The sequence below is a fragment of the Perognathus longimembris genome, chromosome 3, assembly GCF_023159225.1.
Source record: "Perognathus longimembris pacificus isolate PPM17 chromosome 3, ASM2315922v1, whole genome shotgun sequence".
In the NCBI taxonomy this organism is placed as follows: Eukaryota; Metazoa; Chordata; class Mammalia; order Rodentia; family Heteromyidae; genus Perognathus; species Perognathus longimembris.
Window position 1 is genome coordinate 41,054,380 of NC_063163.1, and position 20,151 is coordinate 41,074,530.

General features: G+C 40.5%; 1 protein-coding gene across 1 annotated transcript in view; it reads right to left on the bottom strand.

Moving 5' to 3' along the window:
• The window catches only part of Lcp1 (lymphocyte cytosolic protein 1), a 49,310-nt gene extending 29,516 nt beyond the window's left edge, over positions 1-19,794 (bottom strand). Inside the window, exon 1 of the mRNA XM_048341356.1 lies at positions 19,682-19,794. The gene's annotated coding sequence lies outside the window, so the exon portion shown is untranslated. The remainder of the gene's footprint in view (positions 1-19,681) is intronic.
• Positions 19,795-20,151: the final 357 nt, after the last annotated feature.

The window sequence follows — 20,151 nt, forward strand, 5'->3', positions numbered from 1 at the left end:
ACAGTTACAAAAGGGAAATGGGTTGAAGCAGTGAGAGAAGTGAACAAGGGAAGAAAGAGTGGGCTGCTGAACTTGCTTTGATAGTTTGTGTTGTGGCTGAGCCCAAACCTACACAGAGCTAGGCAGTGATGCTTTCCATGACAATGAACAGTGGGTCCTAGAAACACAGCCTAATTTTTAAGAGATGGAAGTCACCTCAGAAATAATTTACTACAGCCCTCTAATTTTCTAGATAAGGAAACTGAAGTTTCCAGCAAATGAAATGCTTTATCAGTGTACAAGTTCTCCTCCAAGGCAGAAGTTCTCAGACCAGGCTGGTGTTGATAGATGCAATTACTCTTGAGCAGAGCAGGAAAAGGGTGGGGCTAGCAGTAAAAGGACCATTAAGGTGTCTAACAACAAAAGAGACCCTTAAACTAATGGAACTGAATGTGCAAATGACAGCATCAGGGTGCCAGGAAGAGGATATAATTAATGTCAAAACATCACCTTTATAAACTTTTTAAAAATCACATAAATCAGAGCATTGCTAAGAAAGATATTGCTGAGGATGCAATCAGATTTAGCTATTACACAGTCTCTATTTGCCTGTAGGACATGCACCTATTTTAATTCATGCATGTTTGAAGGTATAGCCATGATAATGTTATAGAGTTATTCAGATGCCATAGGGCAATTGGTGAGGGTGTTTGTAACACAAGTGCCATGTTGGCAGTAGTCACAGGGCCTGATGAAGCATTGGTACCTGAAAGCAGGTCCTGGAGAATGCATGGGTTTTCTAGACTATAAACTCTCTCTCTCCCTCTCTCCCTCTCTCTCTCTTGCCACTAGGCCATATCCCCAGCCCTCTCCCTCTCTCTCCATCACTCCCTCTCCTCTCTTTCTCTGCTGGTACTGTGCTGGCACTGGTATTTGAACTTGGGGCCTGGGTGCTTTCCACTTCCAGCTTTTTGGTGGTTAATTGGAAATAAGAGTATCACAAACTTTCCAGCCCCTACTGGGCTGAAACCCAGATCTTCAGATCTTAGCTTCCTTGTTAGGCAGAATTACAAGGCTCCATATGAACGGTTTCTTCAGCTCAGCTTTACTTGCCCCTGTACTGAGTATGATCTTAATTGCTTATTAGTTTATTTTCAGTCTCCAGATTGAATATGGGGTCTTGTATAGGTTAAACAAGTGTTCTACCATTGAGCCATACCTCCAGCCCACATCCTTCTTAGTGATTGTATCATCTAATTAGGATATCCTACCAGCAATCATTTTAAGGTCTTTTGCAAATCAAGAACTTTGTTTTTTGGTTTTTTGTTTGGTTTTATTTTGTTTTTTGGCTAGTCCTGGGCCTTGGACTCAGGGCCTAAGCACTGTCCCTGGCTTCTTCCCGCTCAAGGCTAGCACTCTGCCACTTGAGCCACAGCACCACTTCTGGCCATTTTCTGTATATGTGGTGCTGAGGAAGCGAACCCAGGGCCATATTCCTAGCCCCAAAAACTTTGTTTTGAAATGACAAATCTAAGACAAATCTCAAACTGTGCATCAAGGTCACCTCTGACTGTTAGTTTTTCAATGAGCACTTAAGTTTATCAAATCAATAGTTACAGAATGTCAAGATAAATTTGAGAAAAAAAAAAGAATGTCAAGATATTTAGCCAAGGGAAATGTCAGTGTTTTGTTGTTGTTGTTGTTGTTGTTGTTGTTGTTGTATGTATCTTTAACTAGACAGACAGATAGAAAGATAATTTAATTATGAGGTTATTTTTTACTGTAAGTCACTCAAGCTGCCAAAGCCACAGAAACTTCATTCCTTTCAAGTCTGTGAGTTTGTGTCTTTGTTCAAATTAGATATTTCCCAGATCAGAGAATTTCTGACAATGAGTTATCACGAAAGTACCTGCTTCAAGTTCCCTGAAGTTTGAATACAGGGACTATTAGTAGGAATTTACTACTGAACATGTTGCCAAAGAATTTACAGAAGAAAATATGCTTTCTAAAGTCAATATGCTAATATGAATGGACTTGTTTTTTTCCTGAGCTTTCTACGTGATCTTGAAAGAAGCAGAAAGGAAGGAAAGTAGCTACCCAGGGTGAGAAGATGCTCACCGCCCATTTACTGAAAAGGAGGCTTCTCTGGGCAGCTCAGGGCTGTGATTCAATACACGGATGCCAATTGTGCAGTCTGCTTGAATCTGGGCATCGGATGCAGCCCTTTTTGAATGTGCCCCACTTTTCCTGCAACTTGACTCAGTAGTTAACGTAAAACTAGATACTCAGGGCAAATTCCTAGCTCTATCTTAGGACTTTCAATGTTATCTGATAGTATACAACTTCCAATCACCTCAATACACCATAAGCAATGCAAAACACATTATAGAAAACATTATAAGTTCTTCAATCTGTTGTTAAATTGTATTTTGCTTATCTGATTCCTGAAATCTTAAGCACTGGGTTATAATTACTAAGAAATGAAACATATACAAGATCCTTAAGAAAAATAAAATGCCCATGTACTTATTTTTTAAGCCATCAGGATAAAGCTATGTAAGAAAACTCTTTGCTTTTACTTAATCCTGCCCTCCCCATTTTCCAAAGTAGGTCACTGTAGGAGGTTGACTTTAAGAACATCTGGCAAGGGGTGACATTGTTCAAAAAGGAATGTACTCTTTATCTGACTTATATAACTGCAACCCCTCTGTATATCACATCTACAATAACAATAAAAATGCATTAAAAAAGAATATTTGTGCTTGAGAGCCTATTTCTCTGTAGATACATGTATGCCTGTTATGTTATTAATTGATAAGTCTGAAAAAAAACTTGTAAAGTATGTGACTTTGTGCTTCTGTATTTTATTTCAGTCTTTTTTCTTTTCTTAGGCCAGTAAAGGGACTTGAACTAACAGCCTAGTCGCTCAAGCTGTCCTTTAGCTTTTTCATTCAACATTGGTATGCTACCAACTTGAGCCACAGACTCACTTCTAACTTTCTGCTGGTTAATTGGAGGTAAGAGTCTCAAGGACTTTTCCTACCTGTGGTAGCTTCCAACTGCCCATTCTTCATGCTCAGATTTCTGAGAAAATAAGATTTACAGGTATGGGCCACCAGCAGCAGCCTGTTTCTATGAATCCAAATTATAATAAAAAAGGCCTCAAACATAGATAACCATTTGGAGTAACTCTTAGGAATCCTTTTATTAAGTTAAAATCTCATCTAGATAGTCTTCTTCTCTTCCTGCAAACTCACTAATTTCCCAAGGGCTGCTCCAGGCTACAGAATTCCAGTTTCTGTAGTCTCTGACCCAAGGCCCAAGGGTGGAAAATAGTAGAGGCTCAGTCCTGCCATGAACACGCAGGAGAAGCAAGCAGACTGGCTGACTTCCCACCTGATTACCCTTACAATGGTCTAGAAACTTCTTTGGTTGGCCACTCAACATGGGGCCATCTAAAGCCAGGTAGAGCCAGGCATACAGAGCCTGGCGCTGTCATCAGCTAAGTTCTCATCTCTCTGCCTGTTTCCCCAGAATACTCTTAATACCTCTGTTTTCTACCAGGTTACCTACATTAACCTCTTGCAAGCAAAGGGGATACTCCAGACTGGGGTGCCTCAGGATCTCCCTCCTTCCTTAGGCTATGAACACTGCTACTCCGGGTACCAAGACCATCCACAGCTCCCTTCATTTTCACATATTACCACAACCACTTCTCAAACTCTCTCTGCTCCTGAAAGTTTACAGTATTCCAAATGCTTATTTCTCAGGAAGTTGAACATTCTCATGTGCCGGCCGATTCCTTGTCATTGTACTGTGCATTTTCCCTCCAACATTACTCATTCTCTCACCCCCACCTGATAGCTTTGAACAGAGTGTTGCTGTGGTTTCTGGAGTCAGGGGTTTGAGCATGAGGGGGTGGGGGGTCACAAACACTAGGACTGCATGATGCTCACAGGTAAATGTCAGGTTGCAAACACAACAAATACATTGTGGCCAATTTATTACATATGGTCTTGTAAAATAAATCTTCCCAACATCAGAAACAAGTGAAAAACTGAAACTAGAGCTTTGTGGAGGAAAACAGATTAAATAGCAAAAGCTTATAAAAAAATTACAATATCAGATGCCTTAATCAACCCAAGCAATGAAGATGTGGGGATAATTAATATACTGGAAGAACTCCAAAGGAAGTCAAGTTGAAATAACTAGCAGGTAATAGCTTGGCCATCAGAAAAACCCAGAAATCTACTTCAGCCCCTAGCTTGTTCTTCAGGCCTCAGTTTTCTTTATTCAAAAGTCTACTCCTATTAAGTAGCTGATAAATGCATGTACAAATCATAAGCAGTATTGCAAATGATCAGCGAAGTAGGTGAAGTAGGCCAGGAAGCCCTGCACAGCTGTGGCTATGGCCTCCAGGTGAGTTACTTCCTGTGAGGTCAGCAAGTAGGGGAGGAGGGGCTTCCGGCCCTTGCAGCCTGGCTCCCAGGGGCTGGGGACTCTGTTCCTGCTCTTACCTCAGCAGTACACAAGGCTCCTCTAGATGCATCTCCTCACCGATCCAAGGCAGAGGCTCACTGCTCAGCTGCTCAGCTGCACTGTGCAGAGCAGAGACTTTATCAGGAGAACCCTTGGGACCTGCCTTTCTGGGATGTCATCACACCGTTTAAGACATGCTGATCCAGTTCAATCCTGGTTTCTACACAAACTGTCCCAGAAAGAGAGTCATCTGCTATTTTCTTTAAAAATATCCAAATAACGAAACTCCACACCCCTACTGGTGTCTCACATTTCTACCTTGTAACCTAAATCCTTGCTGATAGGATGAAAGTTCCCTCTTTCTTGGGATATGCTCAAGGGGAATTACAAGAGCTATTCAATTCATAAAAATTCCATCACCGGCCTTGGAGCCTGCCTTCAGGTCCTTTTTTTTAAATTCCTTTTTTATTCCTTTATCCTGTGGGGTTTTTCCCCCCAAATCTTTATTTACTTGGCTATCTCTAAGGACTGTACCAACTTCCTTAAACTATGAGCATACTAATAATAGCCATATCAAGATGCACTGTCCCCATAAACTGACATGTTGAATTAGAATCCCTTTGTACAACTACTTAAAAACAATAAAATTATTTAGAAATATTAATAGCCATACTACAACCTTTATGCAAAGCTGTATGGAGGTTGTGAACTCCCATCTGATCCTGCTATCCCACTATTAGGTATAGAGACAAAGGACATGAATGTGTACATTAAAAGACATGTGAGGATGTAGCGTAGTGCTAAAACACCTGTCCAGTATGCTCTGTGTTCATTCCCCAGCATTGCATCTGATGTTCACTGTGGCACACCCATGATGCCTGAGAAGTGAAAGAACTTAAGTATCCAACAACTGAAAAATGGATAAAGAGACTATAGTAAACACAATAGATTAATAGTTCATTCATAAGAACAAGGATGAACTTAAAAGATAGTATCTTAACTGAAATAAGTCAGGTACAGAATGACAAGTAGTTCATGATCTCATTTATGTGGTATCTAAAAATGTGGATCTTACAGAAGTTGAGAGTAGAATGCTGTTTCTGGGAGGCTAGGATGGTTTTCTATAGCAGGTATTTGTTATAGCTACATAGATGATCTCTTGTACATACATACCCACATATATATGCACATATATAGATATTTACAGTAAAGTACATGTATATTTAAAAGTATTCTGCTGTATATGACACATTCAATTGTATATATCAATTTTTAAAAAGAAGGGAAACAACACTAATCTATAATATAATAGAGAGTCCAGTTATTTGGAGTAAGGGAACAGAGTGATGGGTATATGAGGTCTGTGTACTGTCTCTGTAACTTGTCTATAGCTGTAGAATTATCCCTATATGAACAGTTTATTTAAGGAAAAGTGAGTCCTAGAGTCATAGAACACAGAGGAGGCATGTTTTCCTGCACATATTTTGCATATTATTTACTGGATTGTGAAATTTGCCTTCTGAGAAATTATAGTGTTGTCGCAACCCAATCCATGTATTCATACACTGTGACTTCAACAGACATCTACCAACTACCTGGTCCTTTTTTGGATGCTAAGGATACAAAGATAATGGTAGTGCCTATGTAGTCAGAAAGATACCAGTCACTAGAACACAAAAGGACATTCAAGATTCACAGGAAGAGGTTAAAAAAAAGTAGCTCTCCCTTGGAGAACAAAAGATGGTCCCCAGAGAAAGTGACTTGTGACAGAAGGCTTTGATTTGAATATATCTTCCAAAGTTCCTATGTTGGAAATCTAATCCCCAACACAGCAGTGTTGACAGGTGGCACCTCCTTTAAGGTGTTTATGGACAGCCTTCTTGTTCTTTCTCACGCATGCCCTCTTGCTTATCTGCCTTCTACCCTGGGATGATGCAGCAAGAAGATCCTTGCCAGATGCAGATCCTTGGTTTCTAGATTTCCAAGCCTCCAAAACTGTAAGAAACGAATCTCTCTTCTTCATAAATTGCTCAGTTTCAGGTATTTGGTGACTGGCACAAAATGGACTAAGACCCTCAGACTGAGCAGATGAGTGAAAGAATGAATGAAGATCAGTCAATTGTCTTCCTTACTCAGGCAGGATTATTAATCCTAGTCAGTCTACAGAAAGATTAGCTAGTCGGACTCACAGAAACAGTAGCTAAAGGACAAATGGGAAGACTGTGCTAAGTGTCTAATGTTAATGCTTGCTGAGTGGTTCCTCAGCACTCTATGCTTTTATGTGCATGGTTTCATTCATTTCTCACCACAGTCTTAGATATGGCTAGTATTCTCTCTTTATAGATGGGGAACCAAGATGAATTGACAGGGTCACATAGCTATGAACAGGGGACAATTCTCATCCTTATTCTGATCACCCAATTCCTGTATTTCAAGATTCTCTGTCTATCTTTGGGGTCACTCAAAAGGAAAGTGTAAATGGTCAAAGATCTGACCTCCTGTCATTTAGTTACACACATTTCTGGAAGATTTTACTGGGGACTTTGGTGTCCTTTGGGGGAAATTCTAGATATCTATTCTTCCTAGTCATTCTCATTATCTTAAAGGAAGTGTTAAGGACAGCAAGGTCACAGTCTGGTGTACCTATAACATGCCTAGACTACCAGCTAGTGGAGCAGCAGCGATCAGGACAATCCCTATTCCAGATCAATTTGGGCAAAAAGTTAGTAAGACCCTCATCTCAGCAAACAATCTGGGTGTGGTGGTTTACTCCATAATCCCAGCTACTTAGGAGGCATAATACTACACTATCCAAAAAAATCAGTAGAGCAAAAAAAAAAAAATGACTGGGGACTTGGCTCAAGCAATGAGGCGTTTGTCTAACAAGTGTGAAGTCCTGAGTTCAAACCCTAGAACCATAAAGCAAACAAGCCAGCAAAGTCACACCCAGGCCTGACTGTGGAGTCTTCTCAGTGGCCTCCACACCCCAGTCATTTTCTTGGTATTTTATAAACCACTTGTACTCCAGACTCAAAGTTACAGAGTGTAGAATCAAGGAAAGAGAAGGGGAAGGGAGGAAAAGGGGAGAGAGAGGAGAAAAGGGAGTGGAGGGGGAAGTGTGCGGGGGGGGGGGGGGGGGGGGGGAGGGGAAAGGAAGGGAAGGGTTTTTCTGAGAAGGCAGTATTGACTAGAGTAATGACTTGGAGTTTTCCAGAACACAAAATGAAATTGCCATTCCAGGCAAAAAATAAAAATTTAAAATAATATAACTCAGCAAAGTGAGAGACAAGCAAAAGCACACAGAGGAGGCCATTGTGGGTTTGAGGTGACTGAGGTCAGGGCCATGGAAGGCAGAACTCCAAGAGAAGAGGTTGCCAGCATGGCTCTCCTTCTCTGGCTTTGATTTCCAGAAGGAAAATCCCAAGAAGGAAAATCTAGGCTAGATTCTGGTGCCAGCTCCCCTTACTACAGGCACAATGTGAATAAAAAGGACAAAACCATTGTGTCCGGAGCCATTTGGGTTTGCTTGTATGCACCTGCCCGGCGTCCTCCATACACTACCACTTCATGTTAGGAAACATTACAAAGTGAAGTAGGAAGTAGAGGTGTCCAAAGGGGCCCTAGAGAGTGAAGCTACTTCCCACTCACTCAAAGTGAGTCACTGACTACCCAGAAAAGAGAAGTAAAACCTCTGGGATCTTGATTTGGTTCAGCCAAGTCATGGGAAACACACAAGTCAGATAGCACCAAGAGCCTAAAGGTTGGAATATCCCCGGCCTCTCCCTATATGAGTCTCACTCTCAATGTTTCTTTTGCTATTTTTTTGTTTACTTGTTTTGCTTTCAGATAAACCTGTTCTGAAATGTTAAAAAAGAAAGTTAAGGATCTATGTGTTAAAAAAGTAGCAAACCAAAACCAAAAACCAACAAACCTTGACATGCAGTCTATTAAAGGAAAGAAGTGGTGGGGAGGGAGGGGGAAGGAGGGAGGATATTGAAACTTTAAAAGAACTAGAACATTTACAAATTAAAATTTGCTCTGTAAGTTTTATGAATATTATAGTCATTACCTAAATGCTAACCCTTCATTGTGTGTGTATTGCATGTTCCATATGAATACAGATTAGATTTCATATCTGTACTCTTGGAAAATGTTCTTTGCCTGACTTGTTTGGCTCTTATATCACACGCTGGCCCATCCAGAGTGCCCAACCCCACCTACACAGACACAGACATACACACACAGACACACAGACACAGACACACAGACACACACACACACAGACACACATACACACACACACACACAGACACACACACACACACACACACACACACACACACACACACACACACACACACACACACACACACACACACACACACACACACTGTCCCCAGGTATGGCAGAACTGGTAGATGATACAAGAAGCCAAAGTACTTGGTTCTGACTGATCTCATGTGAAGTAGTCAAGAAGCTCTGCCTGGACTGTTTGCCTGAAATACCGACAGTGGAAAGCCCCTTCCCACAGTTGAGGAAGTGTAGCCAGAGCGGAAAAATGTACAGCAAGCTTAAGAAAGCCCAGTCACATCCATTATGAGTCATGAGAAGCAAGAGCTCTGGGCATCTGTGAGAGAGACCATAGGTGCTCTCCCTCTCAGATGTTCTTCCCTCTCAGATGCTCCTCCCTTCTCTGGTGCTCCTTCATCTCAGGAGTTCTCCCCCCTCTCTGGCTCCCCTCTCTCAGGTGCCCCCCCCTCTGGTGGGCAGATGCTCAAGGCTGAGTCTGTTACTCTGCATTGTACTTCTGCCTGCATTTCCATCCCTAAGTCTCCCAGCAGTTTTCTCCGTTTTAGTTTGAACCAGAAAAATAGTGAGACCATGCACAGCTCATATTTGTATATTAGCAATGGTAACACAAGACCCGGCCTACACTTAGTAATGTGGTCTTATATTTAGTAGGAACTCTTGGAGTTAATGCCTAAAATCCCTAATGACAAGCTCATTTTCTACCAGAAGGAAAAGGAATTTCAGATAAATGAAGGCTGAAAATTTGTATGACTTGATAGGGTTCTATTTATTTTGACTTTTTAAAAAATTAGCAGAGGCTGGGCACCAATGGCTTATATCTGTAATCATAGCTACTCAGGAGGTTGAGATATGAGTATCACAGTACAAAGTCAGCTTGAGCAGGAAAGTCTATGAGACTCTTATCTTCAATTAACACACCAAAAAGCCAGAACTGGCATTGTGACCCAAATGGTAGAATGCTAGCCTTGAGCAAAAATACTCAGGGATAGCACTCAGACGCTGAGTTCAAATCCCCTCAAATAAATACAATAAACACAAAAAAGTTATAATCAATTGGCCAATATTTACCAATACCAATTTACAATGACCTATGCTACAAATATTTTTTGCCCAATTTTTAAGTGGCACAAAAGTGAAATGTAAATAGCTAAATACCCTAATGGGATTCTTTCATTTTATGGATGTTATTTTAAGGACATTGAATCATGAAGTTTTCAGGTATTTATTTGCTTGCTTTTCAAATATGTTCGGTATGACAGTAGATTCATCAATGTAGCGCTGGGAAGAGATCTTCCTGATAAGTGTGGTATGAGGCGTAATCATCCAAACTCAGTCACAGAAAGGAATATTTAGGTTTATTTTGGGGGGAATCTAGCAGATCATGTTAAAAGCTACCATGTAGTTTAAATAGGCATGGCTTGAGCATTTAACAAACTACTTACTAGAATAGAGGTAAGCTGAGAATCTTTTCTTTCTTAAGGATCTTAACTCTTCCTTTACCAGTTCTCTGACCTTAGGTTTGTTCTTTATTTATCTATTGATTAATTCATTATTTTTTGGCAATGCTGGGGTTTGAGGCCAAGACCTCATGCTTTTGCTCAGCTTGTTCACTCAGTTGGTATGCTATACCACTTGAGCCATGCCTTTAGTCCAGCATTTTGTTGGCTAATCTAAGATGGGAGTCTCTGGGACTTTTCTGCCTAGGCTGGCTTCAATCTCCGATCTTCCCGATCTCAGCCTCCTGAACAGCTACGATGACAGGTGTGTGCACCAGTCATCAGCAGAGAGGTCATTCCTTAAGCCTTCCTGAACCGCAGATCACACACACACACACACACACACACACACACACACACACACACACACACACACACACCTACCTCTGACATATGCACCCTACTGGGGAGAGAATCAAGGCCCTGAAAGTGCAGGCAGAAGTGGGGCAAGAATGGAACCATGTGATCCTTACCAGACAGATGCAGTATCTCAACTGTCACTCCCCCACAGGCCCAGGAAGACACAGAATTAGTGACATTTTGATGAAAAGTCCCCATGTGAAAGACATAGGGGGGGAAGGGGAAATGTGGAAAGGTGCCCACATATTCCATCTTTTATAAGGGACTTAAAAATATTTAGAAGCCATTGAGAAAAGTGGGTAATGTCATTTATTTATGTATTTACTTATTTGTTGGTATTGGAGGACTGAACTCAGGGTCTCATGCTTGCTAGGCAGGTGCCCTATCACTTGAGCTGTACCTCCAGTCCCTTTTGGATTGGATCTTGCTTTAATATCTGAGGTGGGTTTGTCTGGCTTCAATCCTCCTACTGGTGCTTCTCTGGGACACTGGGGATGATAGATGGGATACTGCCCTCAGTCACTGTCCTTTCTCCACTGCTGGGATTACGGGCACTTGACACTTGGACAACTATTGGCTGAGATGGAGTCTCTCAAGCTTTACTGCCTGTGCTGGCCTCTGGTCTCAAATCTCAATCTCCCAAATTCTACTTCTCAAGTAGCTAGGATATAGCCATGTGCCACTGCTCCTGGCTCAGTTAACTTGTAATTGTGTGTGTGCACATGCACACTATACTAGGGCTTGAACTCAGTGAATGGGCAATGTCCTTGAGCTACTGTGCTCAAGACTAGTGCTCTGCCACTTGAGCCACAGCAGCACTTCTGTTTTTTTTAATAATTATTTGGAGATAAGAGTCTCATACTTTCTTGCCTGGGCTGGCTTTAAACAAGAATCTCAACTTTCTGAGCAGTTTAGGATTATAGGGATAAACTATCAACATTCGTCTCAATTCACATTTTTAAGATGAAGACTGGGTACACCACAATGTAAAACTGCATATTTGATCCCATCTTTCTAACTTTCTCTTTATACCTGTTACTTAGCTTTCTCTAAAGATCTTATAACCCTCTCTTCTTTCTTTAAACTGGTCCTTCTGGTGAAGATAATACAAGTTGAGTGTCCCTTATCCAAAATGCTAAACATGCTTCAGATTTCAGAAATTTTTGGACTTTCAAATATTTGCATCCCAAGTATTTGCACTCCCATTGGAGTTGAGCATCCATAATCCAAAAATCTACAATCTGAAATACTCCAAAATATGAAACGTTTTGAGTATCAAATCAAAGTTTTGCATTACAGGCTACTTCAGAACTCAGATTTTTAGATTAGGTCTGCTCAACTCCTATATACCAATGACTTCATAGGGTAAACCTGGGTGCCCGTGGCTCATGCCTGTAATCCTCACTACTCAGGAGACTGAGAGCTAAGGATCACAGTTCCAAACCAGCCTGGGCAGGAAAGTTCATGCACTGTAGAATTTTCCACATAAGAGTCCACAAAAATTTACTCTAATCCAAAATGTGCATTTGGAAACCTAGTTTGGATGAATTTGGTGAGGATTACCAGATGCAGGGATCAGAATACAGGGTGTTATTCGAGTGTAAGTAAGAGGTGAGTATTTCATTAAATCACTTCTCCCTGGGAAGTGCAACCAGAGTATAAAGGAAAACAAATTATCTGGAAGATGCAATTCCATATGCATAAATTATCTGACCAGTCAATTTTGATTTTCTACTGTGGAGAACAAAACCCCTTTTCTACTTTTATTTACCCATCAACATGCATGCATGTGTATTTGTGTATGTGCATGTATATGTGTATGAGAGAGAGGGGTGTGGGAAAGCTACTCTGCCTCTCCATATAACCTGTAACTGGTGCTACTCTAAAACAAGAATCAATGCTGCAACCACAAAACTGTGGCATTGCTAGTTCCTCAGTTTAACATCTTAGCTTTTCCTTCCGCCAGAAAAAACAACTGACCGACCATATTTGACAAACAGCCTTCTCTGTAGCTTATAAGTAGGGCTGACATAGCCCTGGCTCTGAAGTTGAGCAAAATTTACTTTTCCTTACTAAGTGGGTCACTTTTAAACCTCTGTTCTCCCACTCACAATTAACAATTTTTCATTCTTTCATAGTATTTAGGACACTTATATTTAGCCATTCTTGTGCAATTATAGGTATGTGTACTTGGGTAGAAGTATTAAATTGCTGAATTTGTTCGTGACTGTTGGTCACAACAGATTAGAAAATGTTACTTTCACTTGACTGTAATTATTATAAATTTCTAAGATGAAAAATTGTTTGAAAAAAGAAAAATTGTTTGGAGTTTTTTAGGATGGAGGTCATATTTTATGACCTATTCAGATGCCTATTAAATTGGTTTAAAAAAACTGCACAGAAAGAGCTGAATAAACAGCAATGATATTGATCATAATGATAAAACAGACCATTTTATACACCTCTGAGGGAAATAAAAATTAATTGAGCTCCATTTGAGAATTTGGGCATATCTAATTACTATGGTTTGCTACCTATTATTCTAGAAAGTTGCTCTGAAATTGCACAGTTGATACAACATTGGTACAATTGTAGAAAAATTAAACAGAATACATAAATGAACTAGTCATCAAGTATGAAGATGATGTGAGTAACTATGTCATAGGAATGTTGTGATGACCACAAATATTTGATTTAGAAAAATAACCAGTTCAAAGTAAGTGGGGTGTAGGTATAAGTGATTATTACAGGATGTTAAGTTGAAATTCCTCCCTACCCTGCCCTGCCCTGCCCTGCTCTCCCTTCCATTGCTCGCAATATCTTACAAGACAGAGGACTTAGGCAACTGCTGGGAAGACTGGTGTAATGATTGAAATTGACAAAGCAAAACAACAGGAAGCATCTAGTCTAAGACAGGAACCAAGGGGGATAGAGAAAGGGAACAGGATGCTACCACCTTGGGAGCACTGTATGTTCAGCCACTGTTTATAGGAAGATGGGTGTCTAATCAGGAAGTAACTTCTTAGAGCTTCAAAATGGAAACTATATGAAGCATGAGCACTTTTGACTTAAGAAATAGACAACTGCAGGTCTGAATAGTTATATATTTTTGTGGCTTTAATCCCATTTTTAAATTCTTCCAGTGCTTAATATAAAGATGGAGATAAATACCATTGGTTCATGCTTATAATTCTAGCTATTTAGGAGGCTGAGATCTGAGGATCATGGTTCAAAGTCACCTTGGGCTTTTAAAAAAGTCCATGAGACTCTTTCACCAATACAGCAAAAAGTCAGAAATGGAACTGTGGCTCAAGTATTAGAGTGCTAGCCTTGAGCAAAAATAAAGCTCATGGACAGCTCCCAAGCCTTGAGTTTAAGCCCCAGGATGGACAGACAGACAGACAGAGACAAACTGACAGAGAGAATAGTGTCATTTAATTTGAAATCTCTGAGCTGGGAAACTACTGGACCCACAAAATATCCTAGGAGAAAAAATTAATCTAAATAATGCCTTTCTCCTCGAAAATCTTGTATTAATCATAAAGTTTAATGCTTTTATAAACATGTTCATAAATGTTCTGCACTTTATTTTACCTAACCTGATTTTAAAGTTTGTTTTCTATCTTTCTTCTCCACACCAAGAGGCCTGAAGGAGAAGCTGACTTAAGGATTGTCTAAAACTAACTTGAATCCATGAAGTAAAAACTAATAATATACATTTTTATGTTCTTTACCTTCAAAGAAGCACATTACTGAGTACACAGTTTTGGTGGGTGTAACTAAAGTTTAGTTCTATGAGTATGTTTAGGCTGAAACAATGAGATTATAATTTTTTCTTGTACACTTTCTTAAATTTCTTGTGGGGAAATTCTACTTGCTGTTTTGAGGCTATAGTGAAAGAATGTGGCTTTAACAGAGATGAAGAGTGATCTCCACAGGGCTGGGAATATCGCCTAGTGGCAAGAATGCTTGACTCCCATACATGAAGCCCTGGGTTCGATTCCTCAGCACCACATATATAGAAAACGGCCAGAAGTGGTGCTGTGGCTCAAGAGGCAGAGTGCTAGCCTTGAGCAAAAAAAAGCCAGGGACAGTGCCCAGGCCCTGAGCCCACGCTCCAGGACTGGCAACAAAAAACAAAACAAATAAACAACAACAAAAAAACCCCAAAGAGTGATAGCCACAAAAACATTAAGCTATCATTGTATCTCCTATCACAGTAATCACCATGAGAACTCAATAAATGCTAAGCTAGAGAGTGACATCAAAGACTCCCATGTGTATATAAGAAATTCATTTTTATAAAATCTTGAGAACAATTATTTGTTTCCATAAACACCTTTAGGACATTGGATGTGCCTGGAGAGGGAGAGAAAGAACTCAAATCTGTCACAAAATAAAGAGTCACAACTAAAACAGTGGGATCAAGGCTATACGTACTCTAAGATTAAAATAAACAAAAACAATGCATCGGGCTGGGAATATGGCCTAGTGGCAAGAGTGCTTGCCTCGTATACATGAAGCCCTGGGTTCAATTCCCCCACACCACATATATAGAAAACGGCCAGAAGTGGCACTGTGGCTCAGGTGGCAGAGTGCTAGCCTTGAGCAAAGAAAAGCCAGGGACAGTGCTCAGACCCTGAGTCCAAGCCCAGGACTGACAAAAGAAAGAAAGAAAGAAGGAAAGGAAGGAAGGAAGGAAGGAAGGAAGGAAGGGAAAGAAAGAAAGAAAGAAAGAAAGAAAGAAAGAAAGAAAGAAAGAAAGAAAGAAAGAAAGAAAGAAAGAAAGAAAGAAAGAAAGAAAGAAGAAAGAAAGAAAGAGAGAGAGAGATACTGTTAAAAAATGCATCTAAAAAATACACAGATATGGGCTGGGAATGTGGCTTAGTGGTAGAGTGCTTGCCTAGCATGCATGAAACCCTGGGTTCAATTCCTCAGCACCACATAAACAGCAAAAGCCAGAAGTGGTGCTGTGGCCCAAATATAGTGTTAGCATTGAGCAAAAGAAAGCCAGGGACAGTGCTCAGGCCTTAAATCCAAGTGATATATGTGTGTATGTATGTGCGTGTGCATGTACACGCACACCCACCCACCACAAATAGAACAGTTAGTAGAGAGAAATAATTAGGGAAGGTCTCTGGGGAGGCATGATTCTTAACATGAACTTTGAAAACCAACCAGTAATGTAATGAATAAAGCCATCTGAGCACAAAACTCACTAAGCCTATGCTTGTCACTGAGTAAATTTGTGCTTGTTATTGAATAGCCAGCCAGATGATAGCCTAGCTATGTTGAAATTAATCTTGACAATTTAGAAGATTCTAAATTGGAAAAGCAGCTAACTAGGAAAAAGGTCCTCAGATGAAGTCATTTTTAGCTGAATTAAGAGCTTTAAGGTCTGTAGCATGAGCCAGATAACTTGTGTACCAGGCTGTAAGTAAAGAACATTAGCCTAGCCAGATCGCTTAAATTCAAGTGCACTTATAGTCTCACACTGCAGCCTTTGTGTAGCTATTGCTAACACCTGCTTATAATTGAGTAAAAACAGCATCATAGGGGCTCTGTGCACAATAAATGCCATGATGCATGCTTGTCTACCTTGATTTTATCTTTTTTGTTGCTTGTAAAGAAATGAATTCAATAAAGTTTGTGGCAGTTTGAAAAAAAAAAACAGTTGGAGTGAAAGAGCATGGAACTTTCTGGTGGCTTGTGGTCTGGTGCACCCAGAATATGGGCAGGAGAGGGGAGGGGGGAAGGGGAAGGGTGGGGTGTATGTGACAGCTAGAGCAGAAGGAAATGACAAGAAATGAGGTTGGGGAAGTGGGTTGAAGCAAGTCTGTGAAGGTTCAAAATTTTCTCAGAAAAACTGTGCATTAATTAAAAGAAAATACTTCATATGAGTTCTGCAGGGAGAAATGGTAAAAAAAAAAAAAGAAGAAGAAAGAAAATGAAAGTGTGCTGGATTCTTGCAAATTTCTTCTCCTTTATCTTTCGTTCTCTCTACCTTCCTCTTTATCTCTCATTCTGTCTCAAAACTTTAAGCACTTGGTCAGATTTAGTCATGAAATCCTATAATCCTCATAGGAGTCAGCATAGGGCACCTAAGGAAGGCTCTGTTGGGACACAGGAAGCACAGAACTTGGAATTTTGACCACCGATGGTCCTGCCTCCACTGCCTGTAACCTTGGGGCATCCTTGAACAACTAAGCCTACTTCTGATCTCTGATGGTTGTTGAGAGGTCAGGCATCCAAAGTGGCCACACATATAAGAAACACAGACATACAAAGTGTTACTATGGGCTGGGGATATGGCCTAGTGGCAAGAGTGCCTGCCTCATATACATGAGGCCCTGGGTTCGATTCCCCAGCACCACATATACAGAAAATGGCCAGAAGTGGCGCTGTGGCTCAAGTGGCAGAGGGCTAGCCTTGAGCAAAAAGAAGCCAGGGACAGTGCTCAGGCCCTGAGTCCAAGCCCCAGGACTGGCCAAAAAAAAAAAAAAAAAAACAAAACAAAGTGTTACTATGACAGTCAGCTCCATCACCCTGTGTTCGGCATCCACAAACTCAACCAACTTTACAAAATGTTGTCTGTATAACTATTGTGTCCACCTACAGATTCTGTCTTGCCACTGTTACCTAGAGAATGCAGTAGAAAATGATAGGTATAGCATTAAATTGTATGAGGTGTTGTAAGTCATCTAGAGATGGTTGAAACTTTCAGCAGGATGTGTTTAGCTGCTAAGCAACAGGGAGCCATTTTCTGTTAGGGACTTCAGCATATGCCGGGTTCGAAGGTTCTCTTCCTGTCCCCTCTAGTTTAAATGCAGACATCCAAATGAGACTTTACTTGTTGACATTGCCTTCCTCAAAGCACTTAACCATAGAAGTTTAAATGAAGTTAAAACACTTAAATCCTGTCCTCTATTGCTGATTGTTATGGAACATCATTTACAAAAGGAGATGAGGATGATGATGAGGATGATGAGGATGATGATGATGATGATGATGTGTGTGTCTGCATACTCACACACATGCTAGTACTAGAGCTTGAACTCAGGGCCCGAGTGCTGTCTCTGAACTTTTTTTTTAATTGCTCAAGGCTTTTTTGCACACTGAGTCACAGCTTCATTTCTGGCTTTTTGGTAGTTAATTGGAGATTAGAGTCGTATGGACTTTTCCTGTCCAGGTTGGCTTTGAATTGCAATCCTCAGATCTCAGCCTCCTTCCTGAGTAGCTAGGATTACAGGTATGAGCCACCAGCCAATAAATAGATGAAATTTTAAATGCTACAAAGAAACTCCCTGGGATTGCAATAGACACCAGTCCATTCAATTCCACCTCAGCAATACTGAGGGAAATACCCCCAAAATCCTCTCTGATGTCACTGGACATGAGCAAGAAGAAAGAGGAATGGATACTTGAGAACTTCCCTGATCCATACTGTAGCATAACTAGGTTGATATAAAGTTACTATTTTTTATTTCTTTCTATTTCATCCTTCACACCTGATTATTTGATTCTCATCATTAGCTTTACTTAAAACAGTATATTTTCTAGTCTTTTGGGGGTGGAAACCTCTCCTTTTAGGCTCCCACATTTTTGCTAGTATTAAATGATTCAGGTGAGATGTCACACTTTGCAACTTTCAGAAACTCACACTCCATTCAAATTTGCCCACACAGACCTATCTGAATAACTTTACTTAATAGATACCAATTATAACAATTCTTGGTGAAGAAGTTAGTCTGCCAATGGAAAAGCCACTTTGTTTTTATTGTTTAGTAAGAGGTTTTTTTTTTCTTTTTTTCTTTTTTTTTTTTTGGGGGGGGGACCAGTCCTGGGCCTTGGACTCAGGGCCTGAGCACCTTCCCTGGCTTTCCCCCCCCCCCCCAAGGCTAGCACTCTGCCACCTGAGCCACAGCGCCCCTTCTGGCCATTTTCCATATATGTGGTGCTGGGGAATCGAACCCAGAGCTTCATGTGTAGGAGGCAAGCACTCTTGCCACTAGGCCATATTCCCAGCCCCTTTTTTTCTTTTTTTATAAAGTTGTTCTGAGGAGTAATTATAGGAAACAAATTGCTAATACTTGACTAAGAAACAGTGGGTTTTGTGAGCACACCAAGTAATGTATCCAGTGTCAATCTAGATAATTTTATCATCTGTTGATGGTTCTTAGAGTTGTGTCATGATGATATAGTAGATAAATGAATAAATGATATATAAATAAAAGCTGGTATTATATGATCTAAATGCTTCAAATTTGAATTTGTAGCAGATACTTCATGATTCAAATCTCTCAGATGCTTCAGCAAAGTTTTAAAGAATTTCCTTTGTAGACACAAGGCTTTCCTACAGAATTTAACTGAGGAATTCCAATTATTTGGCCATAAGCATTGACAAATAATTCAGCTAATCCTAAAAATGCAGTACCATGAAGAAACACAGGTCGCTTGTATTTTTAAAGAATAAATGGAGAAGAGGAGACTCTAATTCCATGTGGTCATTAAGCACACCCATTAAAAACCATTGGTACCCCAAAATCACTTTTAAAAGTAACAGTATCACAGTCAGGAACATATGACCCAAGAAGTTAATGTAGCCACTAAAGTATTATATAAAAGTTCTATAGAGAAACAGAACCACAGAAGCTAAAATTAAACTGCCCCCATTAAAGCACCACAATCTAAGTGATCGATATGCACTTTCCTAAAGACATTTTAAAGCAGACAAAAAAAATCACAGTAAACAGCTTTCCTGAATTAAAGCAATAGGCATAAAGCAGATCATAGTTTGGTTTAAAAAGGAAAAATAAAAAAGAATCCTAGTTTTGGAAGAGTGGTAGCTGAAGATAAGAACCCAGCTTGCAGAGCAGAGGGGCCCCACCCCAGACAGAACCACAGGGCGGCTGCGAGGTTCCGGCAGTCACCGGAGGTAGAACGCACAGGGGGTGACAGGTGCACAGATCTTCTGTTCTCTAAAGGCAAAATCCACAATCCCGGGAAATAGAGCCCCATGCACTTAGAAAGGACAGACAGACACCCAAAAAGTTTACCTTGTAGAAACTCTGTCCTCAGTTGAGCTGGTGTGTGACCAGGAGCTCTTTTCTTTCTGATCTGCAGAACAGCTTTGTCAAGCCCGGGTGTGTGGTCACAAGGCAGGAAGTGACTAGAATGACAAATCATCAGGCAGGAAAGAAATAGATTTTGTCTTTATAAGGACATTTCACTTAACTTTTTTTTGTCTTCATGTCCCCTCCCCCTTAAACCAATCACCTGACAGAACAGGTCACACTGAAATTCAGTAGCCTCTCGCTACTTCCTCTTATTTACAAGCACTTTTCGATCTCTTTCCCTATGTCTCTCCCAGCTGTCTCTAAGTAGGCCCTCGGCTACTTAAACCTTTCTGATGATCCCAGATAGCAAGGGATGGTCAGCTTCCTACCTGGATGGTTTTTGTCTGACTCTAGTTGCAAAAGCGAAGGCCAGGTGCCTGCTTACTTCAGCAGGGATAAACAAATTAGTC